General features: G+C 50.5%; 1 protein-coding gene across 9 annotated transcripts in view; it reads right to left on the minus strand.

Annotated features, from left to right (window-relative positions):
- dop (microtubule-associated serine/threonine (MAST) protein kinase dop) overlaps positions 1-13,453 on the minus strand; it is a 1,162,440-nt gene that overhangs the window by 356,300 nt on the left and 792,687 nt on the right. The window lies entirely within an intron of this gene.

The following is a 13,453-nucleotide window of genomic DNA, read 5'->3' on the forward strand; positions in this document are numbered from 1 at the left end:
GGCTCATCCAACCAATCAGACAACAGGTACATTCCTCAACAAGCCATCTAAAAATGAAACAGCCACCCGCTAACTACGTCCGCCAGCCAGGCAGCCAACCATTCACCGCGCGACACGACATGGTGTCCCATGCACGCATACCAACCTATGAGACAAGAAGCATGCACAGCTGGTGCCATCCGAGGGCTCATATTTTCATTCTTTACTACCATTCTTGCTATCTCTACCACCATTACTCATAACTTCCCACAGTTACTCATACTTGCGCAGGGAGTCACTCACACCTGCTTACAGTATAATTAACATATGTTCATGCCTTCATTCTCTCACGCCAATACTTTCGCTCATAATTCGTTCATACGTATTCGCTCTAAAACTTTAACCCATACTAGCTTATACTTTCACACATGCTTATACTTTCACTTGTATTCGCTCAGTTTCATTCCTACCTGCTTATATTTTCATAAATCCTCCTTTATACTTCACAAATATTCGCTCATATTTTCAATCCTACTCGTTTATTCTTCACTAATATTTGCTTATATTTTCACTCAACTTGTTCATTCTTTCACACACACTAGCTCACAACTTTCACCCATATTCGCTTACACTCACGCACACTCGCTTATCCCAACACTTACACTGGCTAACACTATCATTTACACTCACATAAACCATCATTCTTACTCACAAAAGCCGTCACTCCTACTTACTCACATTACCATTCATACTCAATTACGCCGTCAGTCATACTTACTACCACCACCAACCACACTCGATGATGCCACATCTCATACCACCACACTTCCTGTGGCATCAACCACACTTCTACTTCTACCATGGCCGCTGCCAGACTACCACACCAAGAGGATCCACTACCTTACTACCACACCGAGAGGATCCACTACCTTAGTACCACACCTACAGAATGGTTACCACACCTTCAAGGCGTCTACCACATCACCAAACCCACAAGAACCCTGCCACATCACATCTACAGGTTTCCTACCACTCTACCATGTACAGAAAGGTTTCAACCATATTCTCCCTGGCTACCACCACACCCAACCTCGCCACCAACGCACCCATTATGGCCACCATTCACAGTGCACACTACTACAGCACCAACTTACAGCTGGCAATATTACACCATCACGCGACAGCTCCAAACACGACCCGACTCTATACTGTTTAATGGAACCATTTAACACGACAGCGCAGGCCTTGAGCACGACGGTGCAGCCCTTCAGCACGACAGTGCAGCCCCTCAGCATGACGGCGCAGCCCTTCAGCACGACAGTGCAGCCCTTCAGCATGACGGTGCAGCCCTTCAGTACGACAGTACAGCCCTTCAGAACGACAGTGCAGCCCTTCAGCACGACAGTGCAGCCCTTCAGCATGACGGTGCAGCCCTTCAGTACGACAGTACAGCCCTTCAGAACGACAGTGCAGCCCTTCAGTAGCGACAGTGCAGCCCTTCAGCACGACAGTGCAGCCCTTCAGCACGACAGTGCAGCCCTTCAGTTCGACAGCAATAGCCTTCAGAACGACAGGTGCAGCCCTTCAGCACGACAGTGCAGCCCTTCAGCACGACGGTGCAGCCCTTCAGCACGACAGGTGCAGCCCTTCAGTACGACGGTGCAGCCCTTCAGCACGAGGGTGCAGCCCTTCAGCACGATGGTATTGGTCCTTGAGCGCGCAACTATATGACCCTTGGACATAACAATCCCACCTTTAATCAAGGGTCAGGTCGTCTTCAGGGAGTTATAGACACTAACTTTATCCTATCCAGACCAAACCACAACACTTGTACTTATTAACAACAACCACTTCCCTCAATGTTCATCCTCACCATCCCCGCTGTAAACGAAAACATTTGAACAACTTGAACCCTCTTGCCATATACAAGTCCCACCCGAAACACCACTTCCAGGCAAGTAGTTCTGAGATTTAATCGAGTGGGTGTAGCTATAAGGTGGAACGTGGGTGTAAGAGCTACACCCCGAGCAATCAAGCCCCACACACACACACACTCACAGCGCAACTTTGGCCATCAAAGTATCCAGTAATAAAACCCTGGCAGCTGAGCGCGCCACGCGAGCAAGCCTCTCACATTATCATCCTCCGCCACTTGGGCTCACTGCTTGCCAACCTCCAATGTTTATTTCTTTTCCCCTTACTTTCCCTCCTGCCGCCGCCGTAACGAGCCTCTTGGCTATTACAGCATCATAATACGTAATGCTGGTAAGTCATCTTATGAACAGGGGTGAGGGCGTGGAATAGCGTCCCAGACGCTATGATTCCTGTTATTATATACACAAAACCCAATCGTTGCCAGAGGTCACCAACAAAGGGGGCTTACCCAACTCTTCTAACGGTGACCGCCACCACCATTACACAGCGCTGTCAATGGCGCTATAATTATACTGTGGACCCGTTAATAGTCCAGGTGATGGTCAGGGGGATTATCTTGCACAACGGCCCTGGGGAAGACACACACACACACACACACACACACACGGCTGTGTAGCCAATGCTACACCAAGTCATACAAGGCGAGGTGTAAAAACTATCTCCTTACTCCATCTTATCCTAACACCTTCTGTATATCTTTGTGAAGAGAAGGGAAAGTGAATCTGTCATATCTCACTAGCGGGGTGATTACTTTGGCGTGCTGCCACAAGACTTGGTTAAAGGCCCTCAGGGATGGGCGATAAGGGAGGGGTGGGTAAAATAAAAAGGTGCTGGCAAGAGAATAAAGATGGAAAGGGTGTGGAAGGGGACGGATTCGGGTGGTGGAATAAACAGGGGGATGAAGTGGGTCTGATTAATATAAATGGGATAATGGAATAAAGATGCGTCACACGTAGGCACAGGAGCACCTCAGGAGAATAAAGACGGTTTTATGTCAAGGAAAATACTGTATGGAGCAGGGGAATAAAGACTTTGTAGGGCAGAGTAATAATGACTGTGCTGGACCAGGTGTCTAAGCAGGTGAGGAGGGTGGTGGACCAGGTGTATGAGAAGGTGAAGAGAGCGGTGGACCAGGTGGCTGAGCAGGTGACGAGGGTCGTGGACCAGGTGCCTTAGCAGGATAGGAGTGTGGTGGACCAGTTGCCTTAGCAGGTGAGGAGGGTGGTGTACCAGCTGCCTTAGCAGGTGAGAGGGTGGTAGACCATGTGCCTTAGCAGGTTAGGAGTAAGGTGGACCAGGTGCTTTAGCAGGTTAGGAGTGTGGTGGACCAGGTGTCTGAGAAGGTGAAGAGAGCGGTGGACCAGGTGGCTGAGCAGGTGACGAGGGTGGTGGACAAGGTGCCTAAGCAGTTGACGAGGGTGGTGGATCAGGTGGCTGAGCAGGTGACGAGGGTGGTGGACAAGGTGCCTAAGCAGTTGACGAGGGTGGTGGATCAGGTGGCTGAGCAGTTGACGAGGGTGGGGGGCCAGGTGGTTGAACAGGTGACGAGGGTGGTGGACCAGGTGCCTCGGCAGGTGACGAGGGTGGTGGATCAGGTGGCTGAGCAGGTGACGAGGGTGGTGGACCAGGTGCCTGAGCAGGTGACGAAGGTGGTGGATCAGGTGCCTGAGCAGGTGACGAGGGTGGTGGAACAGACGCCTGAGCAGGCGAGGAGGTGGTGGACCAGGTGCCTGAGCAGGCGAGGAGGTGGTGGACTAGGTGCCTGAGCAGGTGAGGAGGTGGTGGAACAGGTGCCTGAGCAGGCGAGGAGGTGGGGGACGAGGTGCTTGAGTAGGCGAGGAGGTGGTGGATCAGGTGGCTGAGCAGTTGACGAGGGTGGTGGACCAGGTGCCTTAGCAGGTTAGGAGTGTGGTGGACCAGGTGCCTTAGCAGGTTAGGAGTGTGGTGGACCAGTTGCCTTAGCAGGTGAGGAGGTGGTGGACCAGGTGCCTTAGCAGGCGAGGAGGTGGTGGACCAGGTGCCTGAGCAGGTGACGAGGGTGGTGGATCAGGTGGCTGAGCAGTTGACGAGGGTGGTGGAACAGACGCCTGAGCAGGCGAGGAGGTGGTGGACCAGGTGCCTGAGCAGGTGACGAGGGTGGTGGATCAGGTGCCTGAGCAGGTGAGGAGGTGGTGGACTAGGTGCCTGAGCAGGTGACGAGGGTGGTGGACCAGGTGTATGAGAAGGTGAAGAGAGCGGTGGACCAGGTGGCTGAGCAGGTGACGAGGGTGGTGGAACAGACGCCTGAGCAGGCGAGGAGGTGGTGGACCAGGTGTATGAGAAGGTGAAGAGAGCGGTGGACCAGGTGGCTGAGCAGTTGACGAGGGTGGTGGACCAGGTGCCTTAGCAGGTTAGGAGTGTGGTGGACCAGTTGCCTTAGCAGGTGAGGAGGTGGTGGACTAGGTGCCTGAGCAGGTGAGGAGGTGGTGGACCAGGTGCCTTAGCAGGATAGGAGTGTGGTGGACCAGGTGCCTGAGCAGGTGAGGAGGTGGTGGACCAGGTGCCTTAGCAGGCGAGGAGGTGGTGGACCAGGTGCCTGAGCAGGCGAGGAGGTGGTGGACCAGGTGCCTTAGCAGGATAGGAGTGTGGTGGACCAGGTGCCTTAGCAGGTTAGGAGTGTGGTGGACCAGGTGCCTGAGCAGGTGACGAGGGTGGTGGACCAGGTGCCTTAGCAGGTTAGGAGTGTGGTGGACCAGGTGCCTTAGCAGGTTAGGAGTGTGGTGGACCAGGTGCCTTAGCAGGATAGGAGTGTGGTGGACCAGGTGCCTGAGCAGGTGACGAGGGTGGTGGACCAGGTGCCTGAGCAGGTGACGAAGGTGGTGGATCAGGTGCCTGAGCAGGTGAGGAGGTGGTGGACTAGGTGCCTGAGCAGGTGAGGAGGTGGTGGACTAGGTGCCTGAGCAGGTGAGGAGGTGGTGGACCAGGTGCCTTAGCAGGTTAGGAGTGTGGTGGACCAGGTGCCTTAGCAGGATAGGAGTGTGGTGGACCAGGTGTATGAGAAGGTGAAGAGAGCGGTGGACCAGGTGGCTGAGCAGTTGACGAGGGTGGTGGATCAGGTGGCTGAGCAGTTGACGAGGGTGGTGGATCAGGTGGCTGAGCAGGTGACGAGGGTGGTGGACCAGGTGCCTTAGCAGGTTAGGAGTGTGGTGGACCAGTTGCCTTAGCAGGTGAGGAGGTGGTGGACTAGGTGCCTGAGCAGGCGAGGAGGTGGTGGACCAGGTGCCTTAGCAGGATAGGAGTGTGGTGGACCAGGTGCCTTAGCAGGATAGGAGTGTGGTGGACCAGGTGCCTTAGCAGGTTAGGAGTGTGGTGGACCAGTTGCCTTAGCAGGTGAGGAGGTGGTGGACCAGGTGCCTGAGCAGGTGACGAGGGTCGTGGACCAGGTGCCTGAGCAGGCGAGGAGGTGGTGGACTAGGTGCCTGAGCAGGTGACGAGGGTCGTGGACCAGGTGCCTGAGCAGGTGACGAGGGTCGTGGACCAGGTGCCTTAGCAGGATAGGAGTGTGGTGGACCAGTTGCCTTAGCAGGTGAGGAGGTGGTGGACCAGGTGCCTTAGCAGGATAGGAGTGTGGTGGACCAGGTGCCTTAGCAGGATAGGAGTGTGGTGGACCAGGTGCCTTAGCAGGATAGGAGTGTGGTGGACCAGGTGCCTTAGCAGGATAGGAGTGTGGTGGACCAGGTGCCTGAGCAGGTGAGGAGGTGGTGGACCAGGTGCCTGAGCAGGTGACGAGGGTCGTGGACCAGGTGCCTGAGCAGGTGACGAGGGTGGTGGACCAGGTGTATGAGAAGGTGAAGAGAGCGGTGGACCAGGTGGCTGAGCAGGTGACGAGGGTCGTGGACCAGGTGCCTGAGCAGGCGAGGAGGTGGTGGACCAGGTGCCTTAGCAGGCGAGGAGGTGGTGGACCAGGTGCCTGAGCAGGCGAGGAGGTGGTGGACTAGGTGCCTGAGCAGGTGACGAGGGTCGTGGACCAGGTGCCTTAGCAGGATAGGAGTGTGGTGGACCAGGTGCCTGAGCAGGTGACGAGGGTGGTGGAACAGACGCCTGAGCAGGCGAGGAGGTGGTGGACCAGGTGCCTTAGCAGGTTAGGAGTGTGGTGGACCAGGTGCCTTAGCAGGATAGGAGTGTGGTGGACCAGGTGCCTTAGCAGGTTAGGAGTGTGGTGGACCAGGTGCCTGAGCAGGTGACGAGGGTCGTGGACCAGGTGCCTTAGCAGGATAGGAGTGTGGTGGACCAGGTGCCTTAGCAGGATAGGAGTGTGGTGGACCAGGTGCCTGAGCAGGTGACGAAGGTGGTGGATCAGGTGGCTGAGCAGTTGACGAGGGTGGTGGAACAGACGCCTGAGCAGGCGAGGAGGTGGTGGACCAGGTGCCTGAGCAGGTGACGAGGGTGGTGGAACAGACGCCTGAGCAGGCGAGGAGGTGGTGGACCAGGTGCCTTAGCAGGCGAGGAGGTGGTGGACTAGGTGCCTGAGCAGGCGAGGAGGTGGTGGACCAGGTGCCTGAGCAGGTGACGAGGGTGGTGGATACACAAACACTGAAGGAGATACAAGGGAAACTAGAAAGCTAGTATGAACGTAACGTTCCCAAGTGGTTCTTTACCGAGCCACCTCAGGTCTTGTCTTCCTTCTACAGCTACTCCTGCAGGTGCTGCTGGTAAGAGGAACCATTAGCCTGATCGGAGGTGGCACGCGGAGTTGAAGGAGATGGTTCTCTTTATGCCAGCGATGGTCAACGATACAGCAGCTGGCAGCAGGGTAGAGTCAGCAGGTGTCAGCGGAAATTGAAACCTCATACTTTACAACTTTCCCATTGGACCGAACCAAACGTATGATGGCCTAACTTAGCTTAACTTACATTGCCCCAACTTAAGTGCCTTTTGAAGTATATGTCGTGTGTAAAGCTACACTTTCTACATGTAACGTGACTACATATGACCACAACAAAGCTAATATAACCTAGTTCAGGTTAAGATACGTTAGGTTAGCTCTGATCAGGTTAAACTAGGCTAAATCTAATCTAACTTTAGATAAGTTAGGCTAAATCTAGCTGAACTTTAGATAAGTTAGGCTAGATCAAATAAGGTTAAGTAAGATCTAATTACCGTTAGGTTACGGTAGATATGGTTGAAGTTTGGTTAAGGTAGGCTACATCTACTCTACTTAGGTTAAGGTAGGTTACCTCTTGTTAAGGCTGAGGCAAGTGATGCTAGATCGACTTTAGGTACGCGTAGGTCAGGCTAGATCAGTTTAGAGAATAAATATGTTAAGATAGATCGAATTTAGGTTACGTTAAGCGAGATCGGAAAGTCGCTTTCATACAAAGGGGTTCCAAAATTTCCTTTCGTCGCCTGTGGCAGTACGTTTCCTTGCCGACAGCAGCTCCTCCTCCTCCTCCTGCTTCTGGCCCTCCCTTGGCTATCAATCTTATTCACAGGGACACAGGAAGCGCCAGCCTCAGTACCTGTATTTACCCGCTGCCGTCCCAATCGGGTGGAAGGTGGCGATAATGGGAGGGCTGATGGGAGCCTTGGACGGGTTCCAAATAGCGCGGGTACATACCCAACATCTGAGCGGGTGTCGAGTGTGGCCCGGGTGTAGTGAGGACATCTCAAAGCCTTCCTGTGGCGTAGAGTATAAGGGCTCGTCCAAGAGCACCCGCCTGTACAGAGCAGCCCAGCCCTTTGTCCCGACAAGCGGGAGGCAGACGGCTTCCACAGTAACCACGAGACAGTCAGCCTTCAAGATACGGACTTCCCTCCAAAACCCTCCTGAAAATATGTTTTCTCTTTTGTCCTCTTGATTCTCTATCTCTTCATCTCTTGTCTGTGCCTGTATTTCAGAGCCTGGGGCTCGACGAGGTCTTCTAACACGAACAGAGCCTTCGACATTACAGAAGAAAAGAAAATGCTCCACCAGATAGTAAACGTGGCTTATCTTGGCTAGCTTAACTACATGAGTGAACGTATACACACACACACACACACACACACACACACACACAGGTCAACCACGAACTTATCCACCAAACAAAAGAAGTCCCTCCTTACTTGGCGACACAAAGGGGAACCATCGAACACTTGGATCAAACATTGGATCACAAAGGGACTCTGAACGTGTACCAGAGACAGACCAAAGTGGTGGAGAAAAGAAAAAAAAACAACTGCAAAAAGCTCTCAAGTCAGGCGAAAGAGATGTCCGCTCTGTCAACAAAGAAAACGAGAAGCAAACATTCTCAAAAACGCCACAGTTCAGTCATGAAACATAGAAAACGTTGAAGACATTGACCACGAACTTTAAAAATCTTACGGCAAAAATCAAGATAACTGAAAGCCATGAATGAGATGAAGATAACAATCATTACTTATAGTCGTACGTAAAACTCAAACCAAGGAGTATGTCTGGCCTCTCAAATTGAACTTCAGGAACACTAGAAGCACTAGTCCTATTAAGTTCAAACCATGGAACACTAAATATCACTGATCCATTAGGTTTAAATCAAGGAACACGAGTACAACTGGCTTAGTTAAGTTCAAATCAAGGAACACGAGTACAACTGGCTTAGTTAAGTTCAAATCAAGAAACACAAGTACCACTGGCTTAGTTAAGTTCAAATCAAGAAACACAAGTACCACTGGCTTAGTTAAGTTCAAATCAAAGAACACGAGTATCTCTGGCTCAGTTAAGTTCAAATAAAGGAACACGAGTACCACTGGCTTAGTCAAGTTCAAATCAAGGAACATGAGTACAACTGGCTTAGTTAAGTTCAAATCAAGGAACACGAGTACCACTGGTGCAGTTAAGTTCAAATCAAGGAAAATGAGTACCACTAGCGCAGTTAAGTTCAAATCAAGAAACACAAGTACCACTGGCTTAGTTAAGTTCAAATCAACGAACAATAGTATCATTGGGTCGTTAAGTTCAGATCCAAGGAACACAAGTACACCTGGTCTCGTTCATTTCAAATCCAGGACCAGTGATGAGTTCACATCAGGGAGCGCTAGGAACACTGGCCTGTGCGTTCAGAGGAGGGAGGGAAGGTCCTCATGTCACAGTGAGGTATACGTAACACTGCAGAAGCAATATGAGCCAGTGTTCAGTATGCCACGAAATCACACCATCGAAATGACTCCAGTGACTTGCTGGACAGCGTTCCCCTTATCTTACATCCAGGATACTGGAACTCGTTATGCCAAGACTACTGGAAGTCACATGACAAGACAACTGGAACTCGCATGCTAAGACTACTGGAACTCGTGTGCCAAGACAACTGGAACTCGAGTGCCAAGACAACTGGAACTCGTGTGCCAAGACAACTGGAACTCGTGTGCCAAGACAACTGGAATTCGTGTGCCAAGAAAACTGGAACTCGTGTGCCAAGACAACTGGAACTCGCATGCCAAGACTACTGGAACTCGTGTGCCAAGAGAACTGGAACTCGCATGCCGAGACTACTGGAACTCGTGTGCCAAGACAACTGGAACTCGTGTGCCAAGAGAACTGGAACTCGTGTGCCAAGACAACTGGAACTCGTGTGCCAAGACAACTGGAACTCGTGTGCCAAGACAACTGGAACTCGTCATGTAAAACTACTGTAACTCGTGTGCCAAGACAACTGGAACTCGTGTGCCAAGACAACTGGAACTCGTGTGCCAAGACAACTGGAACTCGTGTGCTAAGACAACTGGTACTCGTGTGCCAAGATAACTGGAACTCGCATGCCACTCTCTCCCTGCACCACCACAACCACACCCATTCTCTTCAAACATACCATCAGCCACACTCAGTCTCTCCCTGCGCCTCCACAACCACACCATCAGCCACACCCACTCTCTCCCTTCACCTCCACAACCACACCATCAGCCACACCGTCTCTCCCTTCACCTCCACAACCACACCATCAGCCACACCCACTCTCTCCCTGCACCTCCACAACCACACCATCAGCCACACCCACTCTCTCCCTGCACCTCCACAACCACACAACTATACAATCAACCACATCCAGTCTCTCCCTGCGCCTCCACAACCACACAACCGCACCATAAATCACATCCACTTTCTCGCTACACCCTCGCCACCAGCCAACCAAAGCATCCTCCTCACCCTCCGTATGCAGGAGGCGAGACAGCCCTGCGTGCACCGAGACGAGCAAAAAAAGGCGTACCTTCAACTTGGTGAAGGTAGGAACGTCAGCGCCAGCAGTCCCTGACTGACACCATCAGCGCCACACGTATACTGATACTCCCGCGCCACTCATCATATCGGACACCTGCCTCCTCTCCACCTCGCGTGCTGACTATCTCACCCACACTACACACCTTCGGAACCGTAAAACATGAGTCTTCCTTCAACATGACTTCAACGTGTCGCCGGAACTTCATATTTCTAATAGACGCGAAAATAACTTAGATCGTAAAGTATTAGCCTGGCGGGGAAAAGCTGGCCCCTCGCAAGCAGGGTGGAACTAACTCCACTGGTATACACAGTGTGTAACATGCAAGAAGAACCCATCACTACCGTAATTCCCAGTGTTAGCCACCATCAAATCCATCGCCGTCCAGAACAAAGAACAGAGCCGCTAGCAAATGTGTATCAAGCGATACGTATACAAGATTCCTTTATGCGACCAGATGAAATCTTCCATTGTTTTACCACAATAACATTCCCGTCGATGTAGTTATTCCAGACAATGACAGACGTGAGATAAGAACAATGTTAATTTGGGTGGCGGCTGGAGAGGACACGAGGATGCTCACATACCGCCTCCTGCAACGGATAGTAACTCACCCTCGGGGTAGGAAAATATATATATATATATATATATATATATATATATATATATATATATATATATATATATATATATATATATATATATATATATATCCCTGGGGATAGGGGAGAAAGAATACTTCCCATGTATTCCCTGCGTGTCGTGGAAGGCGGCTAAAAGGGGAGGGACCGGGTGGCTGGAAATCTTCCCCTCCCGTTTTTTTTTTCTAATTTTCCAAAAGAGGGAACAGAGAAGGGGGCCAGGGGAGGATATTCCCTGAAAGGCCCAGTCCTCTGTTCTTAACGCTACCTCGCTAATGCGAGAAATGGCGAACAGTATAAAAGAAAGAATATAATATATATATATATATATTTTTTTTTTTTTTTTTTTTTTTTTTTTATACTTTGTCGCTGTCTCCCGCGTTTGCGAGGTAGCGCAAGGAAACAGACGAAAGAAATGGCCCCCCCCCCATACACACGTACATACACACGTCCACACACGCAAATATACATACCTACACAGCTTTCCATGGTTTACCCCAGACGCTTCATATGCCTTGATTCAGTCCACTGACAGCACGTCAACCCCTGTATACCACATCGCTCCAATTCACTCTATTCCTTGCCCTCCTTTCACCCTCCTGCATGTTCAGGCCCCGATCACACAAAATCTTTTTCACTCCATCTTTCCACCTCCAATTTGGTCTCCCTCTTCTCCTCGTTCCCTCCACCTCCGACACATATATCCTCTTGGTCAATCTTTCCTCACTCATTCTCTCCATGTGCCCAAACCATTTCAAAACACCCTCTTCTGCTCTCTCAACCACGCTCTTTTTATTTCCACACATCTCTCTTACCCTTACGTTACTTACTCGATCAAACCACCTCACACCACACATTGTCCTCAAACATCTCATTTCCAGCACATCCATCCTCCTGCGCACAACTCTATCCATAGCCCACGCCTCGCAACCATACAACATTGTCGGAACCACTATTCCTTCAAACATACCCATTTTTGCTTTCCGAGATAATGTTCTCGACTTCCACACATTTTTCAAGGCTCCCAAAATTTTCGCCCCCTCCCCCACCCTATGATCCACTTCCGCTTCCATGGTTCCATCCGCTGACAGATCCACTCCCAGATATCTAAAACACTTCACTTCCTCCAGTTTTTCTCCATTCAAACTCACCTCCCAATTGACTTGACCCTCCACCCTACTGTACCTAATAACCTTGCTCTTATTCACATTTACTCTTAACTTTCTTCTTCCACACACTTTATATTATATATATATATATATATATATATATATATATATATATATATATATATATATATATATATATATAAACCACATTTTTCCTTCCTTACTTAATCGCTATTTCCAGCATTAGCGGGGTAGCACCAGGAATAGAAAGAGAGAGACTACATCCTGGCGATTGGGTAAAGCCCACAGTAAGTGAACCATGGCAGGCCCGGCCCGTAGACTTCGCCAGCCTCCCCGCGCGGCGACCTCCTTACAGGTAACCCAGTATTAGCTGGCCTTCCTCAGGCACAGACTCGCCTGCTGTGTGAACTTTCACCAACGACAGTATTTTTCATGTATCTATGAAAGGATTACTTTAATCTACTTTATATCTGCTTAATATGTATCTTAATATCTATGTACTTAATATCTTAATAATCTACTTTATATCTGCTTTAATCTACTTTATATCTGCTTAATTATTTTTATCTACCATATCTTTAGTCTGTTTTAAAGTGGGATTAACATACGATTTTTTTCCATACATGTTAATCAACTTACTACCGGTATGAATTATCTATTAAGATAAAATAGACATCAGATTCGTATAAATGCAGAAATTTCGAAACAGAGAAATGACATGAACGAGCGACCAGTTCCTGTGGGAATGGTCACATGGCTCATAAGTTTCCACGCCAGACTCACAAGTTCCCACGCCAGACTCACAAGTTCCCACGCCAGACTCACATGTTTCCACGACCGATTCACAAGTCTGCCTAACATACTCACAAGTCTCCAAGCCAGAATCACAAGGTTGCACAAAAGACTCACAAGTTTCCACGCCACTTTCGCAAGTCTCCAAGCCAGACTCACAAGTTTCCACGGCAGACCCACAAGTTTCCACGAGAAGACTCACAAGTTTCTACAACAGACTGATTCCTCACAAACCACTGCCTTGTTTGGATGGATGAGCTGTGAGATAATTAGTAATATTCTCCACCTACGATTATACACCGTAGAGGACATGATACGTGCAACACCTTGAGCCTTAAAGTGTTTGTATTAGGGGGAAGAGAGGGGAGGGATTTTAAGCGGGAGTTATATAAAGCTTAGCCTTGAGGACCCACTGCCTACATATGGTGTAACCTAGATGACCTTACTGGGTCAGGTCAAAGGCCATGCCATTATGCCCATGGTTCGTCAGGTCATGCTCAAGGGTCGTTGTTCGGCTGGGCTCAATGGTCGTATCTTCGACAAACGACAACTAGCCTTTACGTCCATCACCATTTAACCTCTAGTGCCTTGCCCTGGCGGCCCCGCGGGGCCCTACAGATCCCCAGGCGGCCTGGTGTATGTCCCCTGCTCTGGCGGCCAGGCGCAACACGACCCGGGGAAGTCCGGTGTGTGTCCTCTGCTCCGGTAGCCCCGTGAGGCAAGGACCCAGGGCGGCCTGGAGTGTGTCCCATGCTTCGGGAGCTCC

This window comes from Panulirus ornatus, chromosome 22, assembly GCF_036320965.1.
Source record: "Panulirus ornatus isolate Po-2019 chromosome 22, ASM3632096v1, whole genome shotgun sequence".
NCBI classification, from domain to species: Eukaryota; Metazoa; Arthropoda; class Malacostraca; order Decapoda; family Palinuridae; genus Panulirus; species Panulirus ornatus.